This window comes from Tenebrio molitor, chromosome 9 (genome assembly GCF_963966145.1).
Source record: "Tenebrio molitor chromosome 9, icTenMoli1.1, whole genome shotgun sequence".
Classification (NCBI taxonomy): Eukaryota; Metazoa; Arthropoda; class Insecta; order Coleoptera; family Tenebrionidae; genus Tenebrio; species Tenebrio molitor.
The window spans coordinates 13,920,790-13,930,934 of NC_091054.1; the positions used below are offsets into that span (position 1 = coordinate 13,920,790).

General features: G+C 34.4%; 1 long non-coding RNA gene across 1 annotated transcript; it reads right to left on the minus strand.

The window, feature by feature from the left end:
* Positions 1–200: 200 nt before the first annotated feature.
* LOC138139219 (uncharacterized) lies at positions 201–1,411 on the minus strand. Its single transcript, XR_011162239.1, has 2 exons — positions 1,132–1,411; positions 201–1,077 (listed from the first exon to the last, which is right to left on the minus strand). It is a non-coding gene; the product is annotated as an uncharacterized lncRNA (long non-coding RNA).
* Between the last annotated feature and the right edge of the window lie 8,734 nt (positions 1,412–10,145).

Sequence of the window (10,145 nt, forward strand, 5' to 3'; positions counted from 1 at the left end):
AGACAACATTAACGTAACGAATGACGATGTTTTCCGGTCGGTTTGTAGCGCCTACTTCGATATGACTCATAGCCCATGAGAAAATCCAAGACCTCTAACTACCTACTTTTTTAAGGAGAACTCAATTTTAGTTTTGATGGTTATTTAATGGTTAAGTTCAGTTCATTTCTACTTTTCTAGGACGTGAATTTCAAAAACAATTCAATTATTTACCTACTTTATTTCGGTATAATAAAAATCCATTTTTAACATAAATATTACACATTTAAAAACTGCCCATTGTGGGAGGCATTTTTAAGATAAATAATTTTTTTCACTTTAGATAAAGAATCACTTAACGGGATAAAATCTCGAGGTTAGTTCAACATTTAACATAATGATACTAATAAATTTCAAAGCAATCCATTAACATACAAAAAATGTATAATCTTTTAGACAGTTCGGCTTATTCAGACTTATTTACAGTTACGGTGACAACTTTCCAGACATTTTCAAATCATTTCCGTTATTCTTCCAAGTGCAAGTGTCACAACGAGCACATCTTTATGTTCCGTAACTCAAATTTGACAAACTCGTGTATTTTTGTGTGTAGGACTATTTTCAAACGTTCTGTATATTTTGCCTTAATCATGTTGTGTTGTTTTTTGCAATTAGTGTCGATTTCCTGTCAGTCGCGCTGAGGTACTGCTCCCAGTACCATCAACCATGATCCAAGTACCTACACATTTTTACCACCACAGACGACATCGGCCATCAAGTTAAATGGCCTGTTGGGGCCATCTACGGCGGTGGTTAGTTCAATGCGGCCACACACGCTAAGACACACACCTACAAAGATTCAGGAAGAGATTTCATATCCCACGCAATCGTCTCCGTCTTCGCATCACCAACATTTGAATGTAAATTCACCATTACATCGGTGCACTTCTGTCCATTTTGCATAATGTAACATTTCAAATTTATAACACTAGACGGCAATCGATGGTGATGACCAAATTTTGCCGGGACCACATGTGAAACGAGTTTTTCGACCAATGGACGGTTATTTCTAGTCCCCGTTCTTGTTGTTCTCTGACGCTAAAATTTAGAATCTTGTTATTGTCAACAGTCAATTATTTTATGTCAAATTACTCTGTCAAGAGCTAATGTACTTATCCTCGGCCTAAAAGTAATTCTCCGACGTGACTTGACCCCAACATGAGGAGTTGAACCCCTGGTTAATTGCTTAGCAACTAAAACTTAAACGTCTAACGTTTTTAATCTAACCGCCACCAGCGATAAAGACCAAGTATTGTTAAGTCAAAGTCTAATTAAGGTATAAATGGATTAAGCTTAGACAGACATCTTTACTTTCTGAAATGAATATTTCATCCTGCACCTGTACCTACTGTACCTCCGGAGACTAAGCCGCTTTTTTGTACTTTGTAGTCCCAACCTTCTCAAGAAAGAGATACATATTACAAGAATGAAATTATCCCTCGATAAATCGGGATTTTTTTCGTTTTTGTTTCATTTTTAGAAATATCTATAAGAGAGAAAACGAAAACATTTCGAAAGCCAAATAACATACATATTTGGTTTTTTCACTATCTAAATGAGAGTGCAATTGGAAAATGAATAGTTATTTTTATATTAAGTGCGCAAAGCAAAGGTTTTTTGAGCTTGAGAATGTTAGGTTTTTTGTCGAGACCGTTAGGTCGAGACAAAAAATACATTCGAAAGCTCAAGAAACTGACTTTGCGTACGTAATATAAACAACTTTTTTTCTACAATTGCACAGCTTTAAACAGCAAGTTTATTATTAAAAAATATTGAATTCATAAAACAGGCAGCATTATTTTTTTAAGTTATCGTTGCACGGGTTTTCGTTCCCGTAGTTACTAATGTAAATAAAAATTGAAAATAAATCTGTCATCTGAATAAGTGTCGCTTTCCAAGTGTTTTCTATAAATTCTGTGAAAATGAACGTTAGCAGACTCATGGAAGACCCCAGTGATTCTGAATATGATGTAGAAGCAGCAGCTAATGAAGCGATTGCGAATATTTTGCCGAAGAAGTCAAGACCGCAGTATGAAAAAGCTTACACGATTTCCGGGTTTGGTGTGACTCTAAAAAAATTAGTAACACAACAGAAAACGTTCTATTAGCATATTTAGAGGAAAAGTCGAAGATTTTGGAGCCGTCAACATTGTGCTCCCTTTTTTTGATGTTAAAGGCAACTCTAAATATAAAAGAAAATATTGATGTTCACTCGAATTGGAAATTATAGCGGGAAGTAATTTTTCTGCTTGTAACTTTAATTTTCATATATCAAAATAAAGTAGGTATGTTGACTTGTAATTGCCTGTTAGGTGTAATTGTTTCAATAAAATTTTCTTCTTAGTCTATTCTGAATTTTAGAAATCGCAGAAATTTTTCGCAGTGCGCAAAACAATTTTTTTAACGGTGAAAAAAAAAAATTTTTTAACGGTGAAAAAAACGCGTGTTTTGCGCACTGAAATTAATGCGTAAACACCCGTTTTTTGATCAATTGTAGAAAAAAGAGATTTTCATAATTTAGCCCCAACTAAGTCTTTCCTAATAATTTCAATTTTTTTTGACTAGTAAGTATCATCAAGGATCATGAGTTCAAATGAAAAACTGGGATACGAATGACATTTGTTTATGTTTAACATGCACATGATTGATTGATTTCAGCAAAGGGTGCCCTTAGATATTTGCTTCGAGAATAGGAATCGTTGATTATATTTTTTATGTAAAACATAAAAAAAAAAATAGAAAGATTTTTTAATATAAATTTTAGGTTAGCTGTCAACATGCTCTAATTACAACTGTCAATTTACACTTTAAAAAAGCGATACAATTGACGGTTTCCAACGCCTTCCCAGCCCAGGATTTCATTTGAACGCCCGATGTAAAGTATTGCATTCCTTTATTAAAAAATTGAGAACACAGGAATAAATAAATAAAAATGAAATTTGGTTTTTTAATTTATTTACTCTTTTATATGTGCTTTATGATGTAGGTAAGTACTGTGAGTACACGAAAATTTTGGGTAAACAAAGCGAATAAAAATAATTAATAAATCTATGGAATAAATAAATAAATAAATAAATAAATAAACATTAATTTCTCACTAAGGTGTATTATGAGTGATAACTTAAGCCGATAAATAAAGTCCATTCAAAAATCAAAAAACCACCAACGTCGCATTTTCTTCGATAATTACTATCGGCAACGCTGTCTAGCGTACATTTAGTGAGAATTGTAATTTTGAGGTGTTTATTAAGTGTCAAATTACTCAAATTTATCGGCGGTTCGAGTGAACTCTATTCTGGGCATGTTTAAATAAAAATAATAAGAATTAATAAATAAATGAAAGGTGCTGAGCAATAATAAAACAATTTGAACTAAATTCAAAGCAATTGAATTTTATTTTGAATCAAATAAATGTCAATTTATAGTTACCAATATAGTATGAAAAAATAACTACCTAGGGTTTTTTAAATTTTACCAACCTAAAGCAACAGGTGGTGTTTTTTTAATTTTTGAATGGACTATAGATTGAACTTAAAGTTTCAAGATTTAATTTTGTGATTTTTGAATAGGTCCCATATTATTTTCATTCCAGTGCTTTAAGCAAGATATTGTAATGAACGAAGTCAGGCCGCAGCTCAATTTTTTTCTTTCTTTCTTAATTGAACAGTTCAGTTTTCATTTTCTATACCTAAACAGGCTAAAATCGAAATACATCAGAATATTAAAACCCTAGGATCTTCAGATCATTTGTGAAAATCACCTGCATTCAGTTTTGTGCTTTACCTCTGCACCATGAGGGCAGAAATGCCATGTAAAGTTTAAGCAGAAAAGTTGAGTACGCCACTGATATCAGGTTAGAAAGAATAATAAGATTAAAAAATTATCGAGTGCAACGCAAGAAGTTATGGGTTTTAATTCATAGTGTCCTTACACGTTTTTGTGATTCCGTGTTCTGGGGTTATTTCATTCATAGTAAGGTTTTGTGACTCTGTTTTTACGGTTATTCATGTTTCGATTTGTTTAAGGCTTCCAGAAGCATCTCGTTTGGGATGGAATTAAGTTAAATTGGAATTTATGAATTTAAAATGTTTAACCACATTTTCGGTTTAAAATCACTTATTGAAGATCCTATGGTTTACATATTATGATGCATTTCAATTTCACCCTGTACATATAATGGTGCTGATAGGTACTAGAATGAAATCAATTTATTATTCTAAATTCCAAAATGTATTACTTATGTAGATTTATAAAGCGCTTACCAAGAACGGGAACATTTTTTGGGAAAAATTCTGCTTATCAAAATTTGCCTGACAAAAGTTATTGTGTGATTTCTGGTAGAGCTCGTGCCAACTCTCATGATCGATGACGCAGAAACCAAAAAGCGTACCGAAGCGGCTGTACTATTCGAACTAAAAACATCGGTAGCATTTTGTCACGCTTTACAGATTTGTGAGCTAATTTATGTTGATATTTATTTGGCTAGAAGCCGACAAGTCCTTAGATGATGTCGGACATTCTAATCCAAATCCTTGAACAGTGTAAAATGCAAATTTGCCGCCACCCTGAAAATTTGAACTAAACGACCAACGTTTTTACGTTTCACTTATCAAAATTGGGCTCCGCCTTCGCGCAGCTTTTGTCAAGGTCATCGATCATGACAGTTGGCACAAGCTCTAGATACACCTCAAATTTGATAATGAACAACATGAAACATGTTATAGGAAAAAACTGGTTTGATGCGTAAATTTTGAAAAATGAATTCGAAAAAAAAATTAAAACAAAACGGCTAGGGTTTGGGTTATAAAAAGTAGCATATTTATTGTTAAAAGAATTTTCGTCCATAAACATGTACAGTCATGTTCAAATAAATCTGGGACAACTTCTTTTTTGGGTTTCAAATGTGACCAAGCAGTTAATTAATTAACATTTTATTTAAAAAAATATTTTTACTAAAATTAACAATTCAATAATCACATGTCAACTTTGACAAATAAATGAAAGCTGCTATTTTTTCTGGCAGCAAAAAATCCATGGAAATGAGGAAATGTCAATGTTCAGCCCACATTACCCTCGAAAAATAAAATTGTCCCAAATTTATCTGAACATGACTGTACGTTGGACGGGAACATAATTTTTTCTCATAACTTATTTTCTACCAAAGACCAATAGACGTTTAATTGTATTTTTTCTTTAGTCAAAAAATTATTTCTAGAATACTAGCAATTAACATTAGGCACAAAATATTTAGGGCAATAAATACATTGCTACTCTTTTGAAATTTTTTATCTAAAGGCGCGTCCAAACCGAACGTGCCGCACTGCGCCAAACCACGAAATAGTTGTGGGGGTTTGTTGTGCACGAAAAATGTGCCGTTCTGAACACGCACGAACAACCACGATCTATAAAGCGGCAGCTCGTAAAAATCCCCCTATCCCTTTGCACCCATTATTTCATTGCTGCCAAGAGCCCTTCTGCTTTCTGGTCCATGCACAAATCCAATAATGATGACACTTAACGTCAATTTTACAAAATAGTATCACATCTAAAATCTTTATTATTACTTTTTCTACATAGTCTGATAGTCTTAATAACATTATTATTACTATTATTATTGTTGTGCTCTGTCGCTCTTTGAGAGCATCGTATCTCGCTCACGGTCACATGGCCTCTCACACCTTGTGACTGTGCGAACACAAATGCACGCGAACATTCAGATGCAGCGCGTTCCGTTCGGACGCGCCTTAACACTTTCTAGTTTAACACTTCTTTTAAAACCCATTTTACATCGAGGTACAATAAATAACGTTATTTCTTAGTCTAAACTCTAAACTGATATATCTATTTATGTATTATAAAACAACTATGTATTTTAATTTTAATCACCCGATTATTTTAATACCTACATATTATCTTTATTAACTTAAGATATTACCTTCTTAAACAACAAATAAATTTAAACAATTTCCTTATTTGCCTTATCAGATTGAACTGATGTTAATTTCGTACTAGAAAAATCACAATCAAACATTAAATTAATACCTAATTGCAAAGTGGTTGGTTAATCAGTTTTTTTGTTCAACACTGGCAGAATTTGAGAATTTTCTCCTGTGTGAACGGATTTTGATAAATGTCACAACTTGTCAAAACGAAACGTCAAGCTATTTTTAAAGATTTTAAGTGATTTAGTGGAGCCTTTAAGGGGCTCGTCGAACAAAAAAAACGTTGTATTCAACTCGTTCGTGTGTAAATTGGCCTTTTTTTGGCACTCGGGGGCTTTTTTTGGCATCAGTGCGCCAGTTTAAAACGCTCGTCCCAATTTACACACGAACTCGTTAAATAATAGTAGTTTATTTAATGAGTTCTTGTGTAAATTGGGCCTTTTTTTGCACAAGTGGGCCATTTTAAAACGCGAGTGAAACGAGCGTTTTAAAGGCTCACGAGTGCCAAAAAAGACCCAATTTACACACGAACGAGTTGAATACAAAATCGCTTAAAAACTCATTCAAACTTTTTGCGTTGTTTGTATTTTTACTGTGCAGACTGACGAGTGGTGCGTTCACATTTCACAATCGACTCTTCAACGCCAACTTTGAGAGAAACTTAAATGAACACCCGATATAAACAATAGATTTAATCGAATTTCATTGGACACCTATTGGACATGAAAAATAATTTTCAAGTGGTCAAAAATATGTTTCTAATTATAATTAGAAACATCGATAGCGGTACGATTTAAAGTAGAGACTTATGCAAGTGTCTTCTTAGTACTTTCTAAACTGTTATTGTAAACAATGATGAATGAATATCAATTCTTTTATAACACCATAAAATAGTTAAGATCTATTGCTGATTGGCGTAGCAGTTGTCACTAAGTGTACTTGTGTAAAGGCGGCATTAATTCCTGAAAGTACTCTTCTCATGTTCACGTTTTTTTTTTCAAGATTTTTTTTAACTTGTCCCATCTGCGAGAATTCTCAATTCTTTTTCAATTTTTCGCAGAATCCCATCTTGTGCAAGTCTCGCCTATTAAACATCCTCCGATTGATTCATGTCCGAGTGGAAGAAGTCTATAATTTGATTTCGATTGAAAATAAATCTCATAGTGTTCAGATGTAAGTATTTCGTGGAGTGACGCAATAATCACCCAGAAGATCCGCAGGTAGTGCTGTTGATCGGCATTCTACATCGACTTAGGTCTATGGGTAGGGTAGTGAACATTTACCGAGCGCTTCCACGCAGTGTTCGTCGCGTGGGAACTGCACAGTAGTGTCTGCGGCCCCCGAACATCCCGCGCCCCCCCAGGTGCCCGCGTGCCCCCCACGAGCGCGTAGCTTCTCTACCGCCTCTACTGCGACCATTCCATCATGCTTTTCCTTCACTTTAACAATATCCTAATCGTTTGATTACACCTAATCAAAATTAGCTTTACTTCGTTAGATCGCTCGGTAAGGCGATCTTAGAGACGACGGATGTTCAAGAATGGAAGTTGCTCGAGTGCCAACAATGTTACTAACAAGTCTTATTTTGCAATCTTTATTAGCACGCTCGTTGGCCTCCTGCCACTCATTTATTAATCAATCAGAAGGCGCAGTTTCACTTTTACCTCTTTCTGTCAATAGAAAGCGATCGTGGTTGGATTTCTTGAAACTGTGGTGTTGACCCCAGATGGGCTTGTTAACGAGAAATTTGTTCCACGGGTAGTCCCATGTCAGATCCGCTAATTTTAATGTAGATCCGAGAATTTCTCTAAGATGACAAAAATTAACTAAACTAGTCTTATAAAATGGTAACTCTCTAGTGACTGAAAGAAAGATAATGAACACATATTTTGTAGTTCTAAGTTTATTTTGTTCTTTTGTATGTTGCATTTTAAATCAGAAAATGAAGCAAAAATTATTGTTTGTTTCAGAATATGTACCTAACAACTATCTGATATCTTCCACAATTTTCATATTAAATTTCTCTGTTACTCCTACTTACAAAGTATATATTATCAACCATAATATAACAATTGATATGATTTATCAGTGATGATATCTACGAGGGAAACCGAGCTGAAGATTGTGCAGATGTGCTGCTCCGGTTTTACGAGTCATATCTACCATCGATTATTATTTATCATATCTAGGTTTTGCTTTTTGATTACTGTATTTTTTGGGACAGACTTACTTACTGAAAGCTTTCTTGGATGAGGGGTGTCTCCTGAACCATTACTTAGTACCTATTTTTTTTTTCAGCTTAAATGTACCTATGTATGTAACTTTTGAGTCAGATAAGTTTATGATTTAAATTTTTTCATATAAATAGCGTAAAGTTTGAACAGTAGGTAGGTATATGGGTAGGTTCTTAAAGGTGTTTGTTAAAATTTTGCCTTGTTTCGCGTGCTTCGTGCAGCCGCCACAATTTCTGGTTGGGTCTTATGGTCAGCGTTTTCGTTCCTTCCTGTGCGTCCGATAAAATTCCTCGCCGGCAACAAGTATGTAATAAAATGGAAGAAAAAATCGAAAATGCAGCCCACAAGAACGATCGTCGATCGAAGAGCGGCATTATTCTCGGGCAACTTCCCAATATAATAAGTGCTCGGCGTCGCGTCTCAAGAAATATGTGGCTGCAGCGCGCATCTTTGGTGGCTTGGGAGCTCCCCCAGGGGAGATGTGGAGTAGGTGGAATGCTGGGAAAGCCCCCGGGGACTTGGTAGCGTCCCTGCCTCGCCCCTCTGCGGGGTCAGGGGTCAAATTACTGCACTGTTCGATAAGTCGCGCTCCGGATTTTTCCAGACTCCGGTGGCTTTGTTGACGCCATCGCGTTTCGGCTACTGGGTATGTTGCGCCTGCGTCTTACGACTACGAACAGCCAATGCGCGGTAGCACCTTTACGGTAGCCAATATTGCCACCGTTTGCCCTCCTTTGACGCGGCTCTTGGGCACCAGAGGACCGCCAGGCGACGCCCTGGCTCCACCGCCGGAAATCCTTCACGACTTTGTCTCACAATACATCGAATTTTCATTCAGATTCGACTAAAACGATTTTATAAACAATAATGACTTTATTTCCAACGATCAAAGCGTCCAGTTAACAATACGTATCCGGTCATATTTTAACTTTGCAAAAAATTAAACATTCAACGCCTTGGTTACTATAATTATAACAAAGTTTAAAAATATGTAACGTGATGGAGATTAATCAACAGAAGTTTTGCATAATTCCAAATTTGTAGTTTTTAAATTAAGAAACGTTGTTTAGATATAGAATTTCAACTAATTAAATAATGAACAATGCAAATATCCTAAATATTCTTGTCATCACCTAAGATCTGCTCACTCATCTCCAGTTTATTCAAAAATGAATTGATAGGATCCCAGAATATTGAAAAAGGAAGTGTCAGCGAAAGATTCAAGTAAATTTGCTTCAGAATTAAAGTAAATTAACTGAACTGAAGAGATAGGTACAATAATATGCAACTAAGTAGTCGATTAAAGTTTTAAACATTATTGAGACGAAACCAAGAAAATTTGTTTTGTTTCAAAATGAGTGAGAATTATGTAATTGTTTTATTGTTTAAATAAGAGCGGCCATTTTGAATTAAATATTTTTTTAAAGTTTTGCAAAGAAAAGAAAAAAAATATTTTGGAAATTTTATGAGTATTGTACATACATATTTGGAAAAGTAATGATAATGAATTTTGCTTAGGATATCTTCGAAAGAAACAGAATTAGAAAATGTATCCTCCACCAAGAGTTGAGGAAGATACGCATTAATCTAGAAAAATATTTCATCCCTGAGATGTCGAATAATATTTCTGTGTGATTGAAAGAATAATACCTACTTAATTAATGTGTGAAATGTGTGAATATTCAAAAAAAAAGAATGCGTTTTTAATCTACTTTTGGTGTTATTGAACAAGATTTTAGGCTTTATAATTTTTTTGCAATTATTATAGCGTTTCATACAAAACACTATCCCAGCATAAGATCATTATTTCATTAGGTACATCTAATTTATTTCGTATTAAAAACGTAAATAAATGTTTTTAAATAAAAATTTTACAAAAACTATTAAAATCTTTGAGATAACGGCCATTTTTATTGGTGTAGCATTTATT